The sequence below is a fragment of the Chionomys nivalis genome, chromosome 5 (assembly GCF_950005125.1).
Source record: "Chionomys nivalis chromosome 5, mChiNiv1.1, whole genome shotgun sequence".
NCBI classification, from domain to species: Eukaryota; Metazoa; Chordata; class Mammalia; order Rodentia; family Cricetidae; genus Chionomys; species Chionomys nivalis.
The window spans coordinates 8,190,117-8,205,353 of record NC_080090.1 but is presented as its reverse complement, the minus strand read 5'-3'; positions in this window follow the sequence as shown (position 1 = coordinate 8,205,353).

Sequence of the window (15,237 nt, the reverse complement as noted above, 5' to 3'; positions counted from 1 at the left end):
CCTAGGCTTTGTACTAGCCAAGGGAGACTTTCCCGAGATGTTTCACTTTACAAAATGATAAGGAGATAAAAAGATTCATTTGCAAGCCTATCACAGAGTACTTGCAGGTGGTGGGTGTGGGTCATTGCATTTGGATTAAAAAGGAAGCCTCTCTCCTTCCAGGAGAGGTCGGCAGCTTGTGTTAGGCGAAATATTTTCGCTGTTCAGCGTGATTGCAATATTCCAGCAGTAGCTCTGGTAATTTAGAAATCACAGTATTGTTGTAATATTTTTCTAGGCTTTAGGAGTTCACAATTGTTTGGCCCAATCAAATCCAGGAACACTAGAGAAGTTATCACCCATCAAGGTAATTACTTTCAAGTTGAAATAATTACTCTATCAATGTTAATGGTCTTTCAACTCCAATAAAGCACTCACCTGCCGATAATCACGGCTAACCTCTGCCTCCACTGCAATTTCCTCTCTATTTAGTGGGTTATATTACAGCCGTTACAGTGGTCACTTGTCCTGAACAGCTGCTGACTTTCGCTTTGATCGGCTGTGAACCATAAAGAATTGGTCATCTGTGTATGATATCCCCCTCACCCATCAGCCCTTGCAGAGCCCAGGAGGTGACTGCGGGGCTGTAATGGGGTCCTTCAGGGGCAGCCATCTTGTCTCAGGTAGTGGCCACTTTCCACTGGTGATGAGAGTAGAGTAGTTCAATTAACTTCTGCCCTCCACTGTCGTTTACAGCTTGCTGTCTCTGCTAACCGGCATATATTCTGAGTTTATAGATGGGCCCATCACTGCCTTCACAGGTTGTGGGCAAGGCTTCTTGGGGGTCCTTGGGTGTCGGGGTGAAGCACCATACTCGCCTCAAAGGCCTCTGAGTGGCTCCACCAACTGTCCCCAGGTACAGAGTCTGCTATTTGGCAAGGGTGACGCCAATTTGTGTTATCTGGGGAGTTAGTGGGGGATGGGGTGGGATGAAGGCTAGATCCTGTTAATACAGGATGAGATCTAAGGAAGCACAGGGCCCTTAGAGCGTCACAGCGTGGTAGGTAAACAGAGTCTGGGAAGAGCAGAGCTCTTAGGGCAGGCTTGAGCTGCTACTGTGGTAGGGACAACAAACACCCACTTCAGGGAGATGCAGAGAACAGATTCTTGCTCAGCAATTTACAAAAGAGACTAAACCAAACCTGGTATTTAGGGAACGACCTGGAAGTTGTAAACTTAGAATTTTGTTGCAGGGTTGGGAGCAAACGTAAAACACATTTTTTACACTTATGGCCAATTAGTTTAGCTGTTTTATACAAACCACAGCTTTATCTACATTTGCCAATTTATCTTAGCCCTGCGCACTGCAGGACATCTAACGTTTCAGTTTGCTCTATGGCCAATCACAGCGCTTTGCGTATTAAACGCTGTAATTCATTAGTTAATGCAGTAAGCCTATGAGGTACATAATAGTTTAGTTCAGACTGAGAGCATAAAGGATGATGTGTCAGGGCGAGGCCACCCTTGGAGGAAGAGAGGATGAGGGTGGAGAGCCTATGGGATTCAAGAAGGAATCAGCACACAGTGTGGAGGTTGACTCGAGAGGATTTCGGGAGAGTTGCATATGGCAGCAAGGAAGAGGGAGGCCTCAGCAAGGAAGAGGGAAGCCTCAAGATGACCTGGCTTGAGCAGCCAGGGGAAGGACGCAGAACGTAGCTGATGTGGGACCTCATGGGTGAAGCTGAGAAAGCTAAGTGACTAGAGCTGGCTGTGCTGATTGGTGCCTATAAGTTCCAGCATTGCAAGACTGAGGCTGGAGGAGCACTTGTTCCAGGCCAGTCTGGACAACAGAACAAGTTAAACAAGAGGCTGTGACTAAATACAAATACAAATCTTAAAGAATCAGCCCTTGGTCTTCATGCCTCATCTTCCTATGTAAGATAAGCCATGCAAAAAATTGTCTAAGCTTGGGCTGTTTTTCCAACAGCTAATGGCTGCTGGAAACACCCAACGGCTAAGGGTGTTTTTTTCCCAAGCTTGGGAACCTGAGCTAGAACCTTGGTCCACGTGGTGGAAGGAGATCTGATTCCTCCAAGTTGACCTCTGACCTCTATACACACACTATGGAATGCACTTAAATAAACACAAATAAATCATTTCTTTTTGGTTGAAAGCATGTGTGAGCTCAAAGAGGGGAATTCAGCTGATAAATGAGATCACTGGTTATTTTCTTTTCTCCCTATAGTGGTTTTTCCAACTCTGTGAAGGCATATGAAGAGTAAATATCTCAGAGTCACTTGGAGGAATCGAGAATTCCAGGAAAGGAGTGACAGACGTCTGCTCTTGACATGAGGTTTCCCACTGCAAAAGAGACTTGGGGTATTTTGAATCTAGCCACAAGGATGGAGAAGGCTCCTTGGAGGTTCTTGATGCAATTCTAGGATTTGATGATCATGACCCAACATAGATGCTGACAAGGGCTTCTTATTCAATGACCTCTGAAGTTGAGGTGTGACTGGGTCTTGCCTCAGAGAGTTGCTCACAGACAGACATTCAATAGAGACGATAACTGTAGACAAGATACAGTTTCATCACTTGGTAGGACAAGGGCTCTGTAGGTCTCATGGGTGCTAAGAAAATAATTCCAATGTGACAGGTCAGGAAGTTAGCTGGGGTAGCAGCAGGGATAGAAGAGAAGCCATGGGGTTGACTGCTAGAGCAGTGATGGAAAGAAACGCAAACACAATAGCAAACAACCAGTCAGATCGCCTGGCCTGCCCCCATCAGCAGAATATAGGATACAGGAGTTTTTATGGAGTCCTGAACATAACCCACAGGGGAAAATCCCATGAGGCATCTGTACTGTGGTGGCGATGGAGGATAGGTGAGAACATTGTTATTGGCAAAACTCTGCTCGTTCTTACGTAACTCATCTCCCTCTTCTCTTCCTCTCCTTCCCTTATTCCCTCTCTCCTTTCCTCTCCTCCCCACTTTCCCATTATTCTGAGGAAGTCAGTAAGAGAACAGGAACCTAAGGAAGGAAAAGGCACGTGACCATGCTGTCTCCTCTTCACTGAAGACCGCTAAGCATAGAACAGCAGATTTAGATTATATGGTTGGGTGCTTATCAGTGAAGAGTAACTCAAGGGCAAACCATGGGATCCACCGTTGGTGTTATTGATGGGTAGATAAGGGGGTCTTAGTGGGCTGGTCAGAATAAAGTACAAGGAGAAAACGTCTTCTCCGAGAAGCAGTTGAAGGGAGATCATACAAGGCTAGCAAACGTAGAGGCAGCATCACATCAAACACATCCTTACAACAAGCATTCACTGTGCTGTGTAACACCACCCCACCCACACTCTGAATCTTTCACATGGTGGTTTGAATAGGAATGGCCCCCATAGACCTGTGAGTGTGAAGGCTTGGCCCATAGGGAGGAGCACTATTGGGAGGTGTGGCCTTGTTGGAGGAAGAGTGTCACTGTGCAGGAGGGCTTTGAGGTCTCATACGCTCAAGCTACACCCACTGTGAATACAGACTCCTGCTCCCCACTGATGAAGATGTAGCACTCTCAGCTCCTTCTCCAGCACCCTGTCTGCCTGCATGCTACCCGCCATGATGATAATAAACTACACCTTGGAGTCGTAAGTTACCCTGATTGAAAGTTTCCCTTTGTAGGAGTTGCCATGGTCATGGTGTCTCTTCACAGCAGTAGGAACCCTAAGACATTTCATACACTAGAAAGAATAACCTTATTAACATTATAAAATGTGAAAAGTTTGTCTATAAGACAAACATGCAAGGGAGTTTTGGTGGAGCTGCCATTTTTTTTTAAACTGTACCATTGTTTAATCATGCTAGAACGAGATCCTTCTAGAAAGCCACATCTTACAGAGCCTTCCTGCCATCCTCTGAATGGGTCTGCAGAAGAAAGGCTGAGAACCATCACACCGTCACAGCTACAACTAACTTAAGATCATACGTAAGAAGCAAAATCTTGCGTTATAATAAGCCAAAATGAAAATGGGATTAGAATGAGTTCATCAATTTACTCACAAACCTTCCATAATAGGGCAATTATGAAGTATCTCATAATGTGTTTTGGCTACAAATCTATTTAATGGTAAAGAGATCCGGGCCAAGCACATGAGGAAGTTTTAAATGCCTCCTCCTTGACATTGGGAAAGGGAGTTTGGCAACCAGAATGTAGAGACTACTATTGTAATTTTGGATTTTATGCCCAGATGAGAAGCCAACTCTTAGTGACCCAAATCATTTGCTCAGTCCATCAGCTCCTTATGCCTGACTCTACATATGAAGTGAGATACCATCTATCTTTCAGGCTAGTGGCCAAAGGCATGTTTTGGACTTGGTGTTTTATGATCCTGTAGGGCAAGCAGGATGTTCTCATAGCACTAACTAGCAGGCAAAACACCTTTGCCTTTAAATCCCAAGTTATTTCTGCCAGAACAATGGCAGGTGCCAACGTGATGGCAGGTGCCAGTGAGCAGGAGCAAACAGACCTGAGTGGTGGTGGCAGCCTCGCCAGCCTCGCCAGGAGTGTTCCTGCAAGTAGCACCATGGAACTCTCGCATGCCAAGCGAGGCTAAATTCAGCCTCTCTCCTGACATTGCCCCATCCATCACGGAGCTAATGGGGGAAGTGAGTTTAAGGACTTGTAACTGAAGCCTGTTTTCAGTAGGGACAGCTACTAAGGTCTGAAGACAACCTAAGAATTTTGGTCTTTTCAATTCAGAAATACCTCCTTGGACTCAAAGAGAGATGGCTTTTCATGATGTTGAGACAGAAATTAGTGATGCATTAAAAGCCACACGTTCCCCATTTCTCCTCTCCTGCTGCCTCTGCTGCTGCTGCTGCTCCTGCCAACACATCCACTCTTCACCCCCATGGAGGGCTCCTGCTGCCTGTTCTCCATCCACTGCCACCTCCACAGGATCCATGGCTGCACTGCACCTGCTTCATGTGGCTCTCCCAGCAACCTCCACCTGCTTCTAGACACCTCTGGGGGGACGCGGGCAAGCTAGGGATCTGTTGACACCATAGGTGATATTTTGGTGGTCCCTCGAGTAGATATGGGACCCCAATAATCAAGGGACTAAATGAGTGACATTAGGGCCGTCTTTCACAAGTCTGGGTTGATTTGTTTTTCTGAAATCGTGTGTTTACATTCAGAGCTTCATTTATACTAACCAGCACTCCTTTGCTGGGGGGAGATTTTAGCAAGAGTAAGATTCAAGAGGAGTAGGGGTCTTGCAGCAAGATTTAAAAGGGAGTCCTTTATGTACGCCCAGATTGAAGACACACAGTAGTGAGGGGCTTAGAAACCTTAGTGCCCAGCTAGTAACTTGTGCCTCCCAGTTGACCACCCACCTTCCTACCCAACCACTGCTGGGCTCAATCTCATAGGAGGCCCTGCGGTGAGTACGGATAACACAGTGCTCAATGACTATTCGTCCAGTTTGATTGAATGTGCTTGACCCTAAAGATTTTTTTTCTTTTTGCAGCAATAGAAGGAAGTCATGTTGTTCAGAAAACAAAAAGAATTGGCCTAAATTATAGAAGAAGATATTTGGATAGTGTGATGTTTAGTTAATTTTTTTTTCAACTTGACACAAGACAGGGTGATCTGGGAAGAGGCGATGGAGGAAATGCCTCCATCAGAATGCCCTCTAAGTAAGTCTGTCCATCATTTTCTTCTGTGTAAGGGGGGCACCACTCCTGAGCAGCAAAAAATTGGCCCTGGGTTGTAATAAAAAATTACAAGCTGAGCAGGTCATGGAGAACAAACTGGTAAGTAGCGCTTCTCTGGGGTCTCTGCTTCAGTTCCTGCCTTGAGTTCGTGCCCTGACATCCCTTCATGATGGACCATGTTAGGGATGTGTAAGCCAAACAAGTCATTTCCTCTACATGTAGCCTCTGGTCACAGTGTTAATCTCAGCAACTGAAAGCAAACAAGGTCAGTGAGGGTAAAGGACACCCCTCTCTGTGGAGGGCAGGAGAGAACATTGCATATATGGTACAACTTCCTACTTTTAGTCTTTTTTTAAAAGGTTAAATGTAGCTTCTACGTTGGGAATATATGAGTGGATGAGATTCATAGGCCATGGTCTATTTGTCTGATGATCTCTTTCAAAGTATCCATCTATGTGAGGTCACAGTGACTTGTGCCCTGGGGATTCGCCCTGGTGGGCCAGAATGTCTGAATTCTGCCCTTATAGAACATGGTCTTGATGGCTTGAAAACTTCAGATGGAACTTTCTGAGTGAATCCAACCAAATCTCTGAGGAGTTCTGCTCCAGAGTCAATGATCCAGAATGCTGGAAGGTCACGTGGGATGAATGCACACACTCAAAAATACGTCGTAGGAGTTTTATAATTTCTTGATTATTCTGGCTAATATCTTTGAAATCATAAGGAATAGCAAGTTTTAGAAAAATAGAAAAGGTGTGCATGATGGGTCTATTAGAATGGCAGCGTTGAAGACAATGTTAGGAAGCTCCATGCACTAAGTCTTCCACCCCACCTGTGCAGCTCACAGTCAGAGGCCACAGGGAGGCTTCTCTTCTAGGAACAGGTTAGGTTTTCATAAATAGAATGAATAAAGAACAGAGTTTTCATATCCATCAGAACCCTAAATCATGTGTTTTATAACAAACCCAGCAAAGCAATGAGCCACAGGGTATTCTCCCAATGAATTCCAATAGAACTGGGCAGAATATATAATTAGTCATATATAATTAGTCATATATTCTTGTAAGTTATATTTTGGAAGAACAAAGGTTTGGCCATTGTTACTGGTGCCTTTGATGAACATATATTTATCATAGTATTTCAATATTTTAACCAGAATTATAGGTGAAAGAACAATTAGAATTCAAGTTCTAAGGATACAGTTTAAATATAGCAGGTTTCCCTACAGATCAAATTATTAGCTAAAATGGATCATTACCATGCAAGACCATGACTCATAATGCTTATGAAAAAGTATCCAGAAATGAAATGTAAGAGATGCTAATAGGAAAAGGATGTTGATGTGGGATGTCCTTCTGTACCTGTGTTGCTTTTGTTGGTTGATGAATAAAGCTGTTTGGGCCAATAGCTTAGCAGAGTAAAGCCAAGTGGGAAATCAGAACAGAGATATAGAAAGAGTAGGCAGAGTCAGAGAGATGCCATGTAGCTGCCTAAGGAGAAGGACATGCTGGAACCTTAGGAACCACACCAGTAGGCCACAGCCTCATGGCAACACACAGATTGATAGAAATGGGTTAATTTAAGATGTAAGAGCTAGTTAGGAATATGCTAGAGTAATTGACTAAACAGTGCTGTAATTAATATAGTTTCTGTGTGATTATTCGGGTCTGGGTGGCTGGGAACAAAAGAGCAGTCTCCGGTTACAGAATGTCAAACAGGAAAACAAAATATCAATTCTGAAATAAGACACAGACTTTCACATTAATGCCTTCTCTCAAATGCTGGTTATGGTTGACTCATGTAAAAAACTAAACATGAGCACAGCGGAAAAATTAAAACTCCAGCATTCACTTGTAGAGATTCTTTTGGAATTACATTTTGATACACTGACCAGGTGCTATTCATCCATCTTGATAAAAACGAACTCCTTAGCTTGTGTATATATTGGACTGCCGTGAGCTTGAATCACAGGCACGTGCCTTTAGCTTTTAAAGTAACATTCAATTCTACCCTGCTCATCTTATCTGTAAGGGTCATTTACATTTAATGACGTCTTGGCATGTTTTGAAAACTATGAATTTCCTCCCAGGACCTTAACATTTCATCTTTTTCATACAGGCTCTCCAGCCTGAGGTTTTTCTGTTAACTTCCAGGGCATTTCCTGTGCTGTGCTTCTGGATGATACCTGTTCTTGCACTGTGACTTATGACTGGCAAGTGTTGGGGTTTGGGATCCAAATCCTCGTACAGTGGGCACTACAGGTTTTCCTATTTTTTAACCTATAATTCTCATTTCTACAATATTATACAAATGTTTCTAAGGCAAAAGCCAACATTTCTGCATCTCTCATAGAACACAAGAAAATTCTGGGCATAAAGAAAACTCGCAGGAAATACTAGGTGAGCTAATGAAATTATTTTATCCATCAGGGGAACAGTTCAGAAAAGAATAATTAATTCCCTGTTAGAATACATGTGTCTTTTTTAGAGCATGGAATATTATTGCCTTCTTCTCTGTATGCATATAAACCTACAGACATGTATATTTAAGATTAGTTCTTTGACAAACTAGACAATTACATGTTCTCATCTTGACATTAGTCTTATGCTTTATTGAGAGAAATACTGAATTATTTCCATTTAGTGGGTCTGTAAAGAGGTAATCAGGCAAAGAGATTCATTTATTTGCTTGTGGTAATGTAAATAAGTTCTGGTCCTGACAACTGGTCCCCAAATGCTCCTCATACCCAGCTTATTATCTTATCCCTAGAATCATATTGCTGTTTTTCAAACATGAAAATTTCATATATTTATGCTCCAGGAGAGGAACATGGCAAGCAGATAAGGAAACGAATTTTAATTTGTTGACCAGATAACCCAAGGGCTGTTTATTTATTCTAAATTTTTACTTACCGTCACTGTGAAAGCAGGCATGGCAGAATTGCTAGGTGTTGCCTCCTCTGGTCTTTCTTGGTAGGTTACATGGTACTGGAAGATGATGCCATTGCAGGCCTCAGGCTCTGTCCAGTTTAGCAGGACCGAATGAGCACCGGTGACTTGAGCCCATGGTGCTGAGAGACCTTCACTGGGGGCTCCATGGTCTGTACTGATGAAAACAGGCTGTCCACCACACCCTCGGGCTTCCAGGCTCTGATTCGGTAATCACACAGTGCAGAAGGCTGCAGAGTGTCTGCATCATCAGTGAACTCAAGAGCTCCTTCCAACTGGACAGAGAGGAGAGACTCCTCCTCAGCATCAGCAGGATGTCTGCAAGAGAACCAGCAGAGAGTGTGACTCCCGGGCATGTGACAACAGCTGTCGAGACAGAGGAAGAGACTGGTGGTTAGGGTTGGTCCCTTATCACCTAGTTTATCAAGATGAGCATCTTCTTTCAGATAATTTTTCCTTATTGGAAATTGGCTACATTTTCTTAATGTAGTTGACATTGTGTGTGTGTGTATGGCTTTTAAAAGTCCATACAGGTCATAGGAAACATGTAAATACAAAACATATGTAAAAAATTAGGCAACACATTACCATGATGGTTAATATTGTCAAGGTGATGAGACATAGAACCACCCAGGAGACAGACCTCTGGGCATGTCTGTGAGGAAACACCTAGCTTGGGTGAACTGAGCTAAGAAGACCCTGCATGCATCAAGTAAAGAATAATCAGCATCACGTTAGAATTCCTGTGTCTTTTCTAGTGTATGGGACATTATTTTATTCCTCCAAGTGAGGACTAAATCATGGGTGTGGACACAAACAGTAGCATTCAGGTTCTACCTTTGGACACAGAACCACAGAATGGGCTATGCAATGATGTTTTGGGAATCCTAACTTTTCTGTGGTCAGTGGATTATGGCAGGTTCCAGTGTGAGATGCTTCCGTATTCTCCATGACCTCAGCCCTATAGACTGATAGACTGATAACCGATGGTTTCAGTGACTGCAAAGCATTAATATGGTGAGGCTGACCCTCCTGTTGTGGGATGTTGGGGTCACCATGTACAAACACTGAGGCTGGCATACTGTGGGACAGAGAACCCACAATTCTTCCCAAGGTTTGCCTAAGGTGATGCACCTGTATTTGCCTGCAGGGCGGTTAGACAGCATTTCTATGTTTCTCGTAGGCCACTTATTTTCTCTCCACTTAAACTTTCTATTAATTACACCGTAACCCTTGAAGCAAGGAACATTCTCCTTATTATTTTTTTTATACACTTGTTATCACACATCAAGAGCCACACATAAACACTGTCTTTGACTCAGGAGCAGGAACAGAGATGAATGAGCACACTGGACCCGCAGGAGCAGAGCTGAATATATGAAACCGAACTGTGCGCTAATGGATGAAAGCCACATGGTAGGCGCAGGATCAGGAATTTGAGTTGGAGACTTTTAAATGGCAAAGGACAGAGGACGTCTTCCCTTTTGCTGTTTCCTAAAACCTATCACAGTCCAGAATGGTCTCAAAATATTCTTCTCACTGCCAGAGAATAGGATTACCCAGTCCTCTTATGGGTGAGATTTTATTGCTATCAAAACTCAGATCTCTACATTTCCTTTCGGCAACTGAATGTAGAAAACCTTCAACATGGAAGCAAGAGGAAGGGAATTGTGAGCTGTTAAGATGGTCTTAATATCTGATGCTGAGTTGGGAACAGATTCTCTTCATCCAGGTGTAAAATCATAACACGCATCTGACAGGAAGGGAGCTGTGCCTTTTACATCTCCATATTCCCAGTGTTCTAGTCCATGAAGGGGTCAAGCATTTACTTTTCAAATAAGTGGCCAAAAGGTATTTAATTTCATGATATTTTTTATGCCTTTTGACCTCATCTTTATCACTTCCTCTGTCTTGTTGGGGTAGAGAGGTAGGCTGAGGAAGAAGGAGGTGGAGAGTGGGGCTCTTATCTTCTAGCTCAGTCTCTGGTGGAGAAGAGAGTGTTGAATAAATCAATATTTTCCAGGCTGTTAGAAGTCTTTAATTAACACCCTCTTCAGACACTGGGGAACACACATGCTGCCATATCAGATTAACCGGCCCCATCAAAACTCGAAGGGTGATTAAGACAAAGCAAGCGACAGCATCTTTCACAAGGTAGAAACGGGGTTGTGGAAAATCTTTGGCTCTGGGAATCTGGTGCTTCTCCAGCTCATCAGCTGCTGTGGTGTAAGGCTGAGCAATGACAAGCCATGGAGGTGTCATAGGTCGACCTCACGGGTCTGCTCCCATGCATGGGTCAGATTCTGCACTCCATGCAGGTATGTGAAATTTGGCCCTGGTGTCTGCTGCACGTCTCTGGTACTGGGTGTATCATGGAGAGGGATCAGCTCTATGTGAATCCCAAGGCTCACGGTCAAGGACTCCGGTCAGCATCCAGAAACTGTGTCTGCTAGGGACGTGATACAATCCTATCAAAATCTGATGGGAAAACCACCGTTTCTATTTTGTCTTACTTCAGATTTGCTATGACAATTCAATTAATTTTTATTAAATATCTCATGAACTACCAAATTGAGATGTAGCCATGGTTTTCATAAAACTGACATAAAAAAATCCCCACTGCCTGAAGGGGAATTTTAATATCTACACTATTTCAGAGATGCAATATGATAGTAACTTCAAGTTTATTCACCAAAACGATGAAAGGATGCAGCCAGGTGACATATTTCTTACTATTGATTATTTAATAAATTAATATTACAGATGAATAGGTTGCATCCCAAGGGTGGTGTTAAAAGTCAGGCTCTCTTTGGGTCTGAACATACCCAGAGAAGAGGTTGAGGGAAACATGTTTTTCCCCCCTAATTACGAGGTGTCAACAGTTCATGGGGTAGTCCTGCTCCTCCCGAATAGCATGTGTTTACAGATTACATGCTCAGCTCTCTCTGCACAGCCATGCCACTGTTCTTTTCTTACAGCTTATTTGGGCAATTCTATCTCAAAGTTAGGTTACCCAATGCTGCCTAACACTATGTGGAGAATGATGATAAATATGAATCTGGGAAAAGTAGATTTTTTTTATCAGTCGCTTCTTCTCATTTTGTGTATAAAATGGCCTCCTCCAAATGTTTTAAATATAGTTATTACACAGCCCAGACATTGAGATCTCCATTGCTGCTTTATCAAGGAGTTTGATGCTGGGTTCTGTTGACAATGGGAACCAGAGGGTAACCAGGAAGTCACGGGGAAGGGGGGACCGACTCTCTTACTTGTTTCCTTTAGTAGCTTTAGTGAGCATCTGGCCAGTAAGGGATCCCTCACCTGAGAGGAGAAGACATTTCCACTATAAAGTTTGTCGAATGTGAGAACACGGTTAGATTTACTGTTTCCTCCCTGAAGAGCCAGAAACACTGTCCGAGGAGTTCGGAAACCCAGCTGCCCAGAGTTCTACGTCTGGGCTTCTCTGTTTTACTAATTCTGTCCACTTCCTTTGTTCCCTCCACCCTTAGGATGCCACCAGCTTTTGTGAAGCTGCCAATTGCGTGCTTCCCGGAGTTTTCGTCTCATCTTTTCAGTCACCCAATTAACACATTTGTCCTACACAGCTATTGACATTAAATCCCTCTGTGAAAGGTAAGCGGGTTTTCTGATTACACCCCGATTGCTCCAGAAAGTGATGATGTCTACAGAAAGAGGAAAACAGGAGAATCCTAGACAGAGAAACAGTAGACTGCATGTGGACTCAGTAAAGTCACCATTTTGCCTTTACTATTCCATTAGAAAGTCAAACATTCAGATGATCTAAGTTTCTTCTGTAAGTAGTTTAGACTCTAGACAAACACGACAGCTGCTTCACCTCTGGTCTTCACTGTGGGGACATTTTCTTATTCTATCGACACCTAAATGCTGGCACTGCTAGCAGTTAAGATCTATCTATTACAGTTTGTGTGTGTACACATAAATAGCTTTCGGTTGTGGGTTTTTCTTTTCACAACAATGACAAGTAATACATCTCTAAATTTTCTGATAAATATTTGTGCATCTCAAATTATGTTGCACATCTTACCTTATGTTTAATTTATCTCATACAGTAATAAGAACATTAGTATGAAGAATTAAAGTTTAAGAACTTCGTATCCCTAGGTATGTATATAATACATGAATACATATCTAGCTATTTATCATCTAACTCAGTGCCCATATCTGCACCCACTTTCATCCACTTTTTCACACAATGTCTTCAGTTTAACGGCACCCTTTCCTCGGTGACTCAGTTAGCTAATATATACATTCTACAGAATCGTTTTAGTCCCCTTCTTGGAAACACCAATTCACTCCTTCAAAAATCACTTAGATTTTATCCTTTAAAGTCTTTCAGAAGGATGGTTCATCATTTTCGCCCCTTTTCACAGTGCTAAAGCGACTTTGTATGCACTTTTGACTTCTAATGCACCTAGTTCAAATATTATTATTCATTTGAAAGAGAAGAGTCTTGAGACTATAAGCCCTGTGTAATTTCATCTCTGTTTACATGGAAGCTCCTAGTGGGAGAAGGCAGTTTTCCTAAGTGTTTTGTCAGTTCCTAAGAACTGATTTTGTACACGGAAGTGGTGAGAATTTGACCATTTGTAAGGCTGTTGACCTGATGAAGCGGTTAGATCGAGCCTCTCTTTGAATAAGACGTCAACATTCAAGCTGGCTTTGCTTATATCTTGATAATAGATAGGTTACACAACACTAACCTAAACGTCCTCATTATTTATGAAAACACATACAGAAATACCTACCTCCACTATGACTTGCACCTAGTCAAGAAAGCAGCCATGTAACTGGAAACTTAAGGTGGGGCATTCATATGCAAAGTCTGCCACTAACAGGTTTCAATGATCCAAGTGTGGAACATTCCTCACAGACTCAGGTATTTAGACACTTGATCTCCAACAGGGGGCGCTGTTTTGGGAGGCTGGGGCATCTTTGGGATATGGGGTATAGCTGGCAGAGGTACAGTCTTAGGAGCAGGGTTGAGGGCTGTGGCTGGGCTCAGGTCTTGCCTGAGATCTCTGACTCCTGTTGCACTGAAATATGAACAGGTGACCTCATGTCCCCACCGCTGTGGTTAGAAGCCACTTTGTCCACCTTGAGCAATGTCATGCCTTCCCCACCATGAAAATGTGAGCTGAAATAGTTCCATTCCCCTCTGAATCGCTTCTGCTGGGTATTTTGTCCCATCGAACAGAAAAGTAAGTGCCACATGGACTATTCTGTCTGTTTAGCTGGGTCATAAAAGTCTTATCTCCTTATTAAGGGAAGCACTTTCTTTTCTCTTTTTCTTTTTTCTTTTTAACAGCGTGATATGTAGCAGCAATATTAAAACAATGGAAGAGGATCACCGAGGGGAAAGTAGTTTAGGGGACCAGTGAAAACTGGCAGACGCTTTTTTTAGAATGAAGTCAGTCTGTTGGCCTCCTGTGATTTAATAAGAATATCTGCATAGGCCAAGCCTTGGGTGAACAATGGAGCAGGCATTGTATGGTATAACTTCCTCGGAAGTACAGCAGGCTTGAGCTGTCACCGGGCAAGGGGCCCCGCGTCGTCATAGGATGAAAAAGAACTGTGTGTCTACATGCTATTTCTGTCCTTACAAATTTCTGATTTTTTTTTCTGCAGCTATCTAAGAAAAATTTGATATTGTTGTTGTCTAAGCACATTTAAACTTCAGCTGGAATAACTGCCAAGTGATTCATGCCTCGGTAGGTGAATATAACGATTGTATCTGGAGCCCCAGCACGCCATTTTCATTTCACTTTAAATAAAAAACAAAATGTATCTGTGTCAGTCAGCGCCCTTCCGCTGTACTCAGAGGTATCAAACAGGCTACAATTATGATGGTGAAGTGATTGTGTCACGCTGGGGGAAGGTTTATTGCGCTGGAGTCTGCGAGGCAGTAACACATTCTGTTTCATATTCCTCTTTATATCATTGTTTGGCTGTGACTAGAATAATCAAATACCATCAAATGCTGTCAAATTCAATTGACAGTATTTTTCATTGAGGCGGCCTTTCTGCATTCTGTTCCCCGTTTTCCTTTGCTGGCATGGCCCTGGGATCATCACTGTAATCAGGAGCTTTGTTTACAGACCCGACAGCGTGCGCGCAGTCACACCCTGCTCCCTCAAGAGTCGCCGGTTTCCCTTCATTCAGAACAGGAAAGCGATGCCCCTTCCTCGTGCAATTAGCGTTTGGTAGTGGACAGAAAACTATTTCTGGAGAATGGATGGGTACCTTAGATTCTACACTACAGTGCTTCGTGTGAAATGCAAGTTCGCTTCAGTCGTTTTTATACATCCGTGTGTATTTGAATCCGAAATATTATTCTTCACACTAATGTTGGCTGAGAAGTTGGGCTTGCTCATTTTAGGGGATGCCATTTACATTACCAGAAATGCAGCCATAGCTTCTCCTTTCACTGTTTTCTCCTCCGACAGATTCGTGGTTGGTCACCGCAGGGTCTGAGTTAAAGGGTTCCAAGGCCCATAGCAACTGCCCCTGAAGGGGCTCGCTACATGGACCAAACAGCAGTGGGGATTGCTGGAGAGAC